The sequence below is a fragment of the Lepus europaeus genome, unplaced genomic scaffold, assembly GCF_033115175.1.
Source record: "Lepus europaeus isolate LE1 unplaced genomic scaffold, mLepTim1.pri SCAFFOLD_3_1, whole genome shotgun sequence".
Lineage (NCBI taxonomy): Eukaryota > Metazoa > Chordata > Mammalia > Lagomorpha > Leporidae > Lepus > Lepus europaeus.
In genome coordinates this window covers 2,399,139-2,401,419 of record NW_026909276.1, presented here as the reverse complement: position 1 = coordinate 2,401,419, position 2,281 = coordinate 2,399,139, and positions in this window count along the sequence as shown.

The window sequence follows — 2,281 nt, the reverse complement described above, 5'->3', positions numbered from 1 at the left end:
AGAAACAGATGGATAGACCAATGGAACAGAATAGAAACACCAGAAATCAATCCAAACATCTACAGCCAACTTATATTTGACCAAAGATCCAAATCTAATCCCTGGAATAAGGACAGTCTATTCAATAAATGGTGCTGGGAAAATTGGATTTCCACATGCAGAAGCTTGAAGCAAGACCCATACCTATCACCTTACACAAAAATTCACTCAACATGGATTAAAGACTTAAATCTACGACCCAAAACCATCAAATTATTAGAGAGCATTGGAGAAACCCTGTAAGATATAGGCACAGGCAAAGACTTCCTGGAAAATACTCCAACAGCACAGGCAGTCAAAACCAAAATTAACATTTGGGATTGCATCAAATTGAGAAGTTTCTGTACTTCAAAAGAAACAGTCAGGAAAGTGAAGAGGCAACCAACAGAATGGGAAAAAATATTCGCAAACTATACTACAGATAAAGGATTGATAACCAGAATCTACAAAGAAATCAAGAAAATCCACAACAACAAAACAAACAACCCACTTAAGAAATGGGCCAAGGACCTCAATAGACATTTTTCGAAAGAGGAAACCCAAATGGCCAACAGACACATGAAAAAATGTTCAAGATCACTAGCAATCAGAGAAATGCAAATCAAAACCACAATGAGGTTCCATCTCACCCCGGTGAGAATAGCTCACATTCAGAAATCTACCAACAACAGATGCTGGAGAGGATGTGGGGAAAAAGGGACACTAACCCACTGTTGGTGGGAATGCAAACTGGTTAAGCCACTATGGAAGTCTGTCTGGAGATTCCTCAGAAACCTGAACATAACCCTACCATACAACCCAGCCATCTCACTCCTTGGAATTTACCCAAAGGAATTTAATTTGACAAATAAAAAAGCCATCTGCACACTAATGTTTATTGCAGCTCAATTCACAATAGCTAAGACCTGGAACCAACCCAAATGCCCATCAACAGTAGACTGGATAAAGAAATTATGGGACATGTACTCCATAGAATACTATACAGCAGTAAGAAACAACGAAACCCAGTCATTTGCAACAAGATGGAGCAATCTGGAAAACATCGTGCTGAGTGAATTAAGCCAGTCCCAAAGAGAAAAATATCATTTGTTTTCCCTGATCGATGACAACTGAGCGCCAAAGAGGAAACCTGTTAAGTGAAATGGACACTATAAGCAACAATGAACTGATCAGCTCCTGTCCTGACTTTAGATGTACAATGTAATACTTTATCCTTTTTAGTATTTGTTGTTGTTGTTGTTGTTCTAGTACTATTGGTTGAACTCAGTAATTAACACACAATTATTCTCAGGTGTTTAAATTTTAACTGAAAAGTGATCCCTGTTAAATCTAAGAGTGGAAAAAGAGAGGGAGGAGATGAACAATTTGGAACATGCTCAATCGGACTGGCCGCAAATGGTGGAGTTAGAAATGTGCAGGGGATTCCAACACAATCCCATCAAGATGGCATGTACCAATGCCATCGCACTAGTCCAAGTGATCAATTTCAGCTCACAATTGATAGCTCTGATAGGTCTAAGAGTCAAAGAGATCACACAAACAAGACAAGTATCTGCTAATACTAACTGATAGAATCAAAAAGGGAGAGAAAGATCCAACATGGGAAGTGGGATACACAGCAGACTCATAGGATGGCAGATGTCCTAACAACACTCCGGCCTCAGAATCAGCCCTCAAGGCATTCAGATCTGGCTGAAGAGCCCATGAGAGTATAGCAGGCATGGAAAGCCAAGATATCATGGGAAAAAAAAAAGACCTAAATGAATGATCTCTGTGAGTGAGATCCCAGTGGAAAGAACGGGGCCATCAAAGAAGGAGATACCCTTCTCCGAAGGGAGGAGAGAACCTCCACTTTGACTATGACCCTATCGGAATAAGACCAAAGTCAGCGAACTCTAAAGGCTTCCATAGCCCTGGCAACTCATGACTAGAGCCTAGGGAGATTACTGACGCCATGAACAGGAGTGTCAAATTGTTAAGTCAGCAACAGGAGTCACTGTGTACTTACACCCCATGCGGGATCTGTCCCTAATGTGTCGTCTAAAGCCAAGTGATGCTATGACTGGTACTGAAACAGTATTTTTATACTTTGCGTTTCTGTGTGGGCACAAACTGATGAGGTCTTTGCTAATTATATACTGACGTGATCTTCTGTATATAAAGAGAATTGGAAATGAAAAAAAAAACAAAACAAAAAACAACCTGGTGTTAAAATGGAAATGGCATAGAAAATTAATTATTT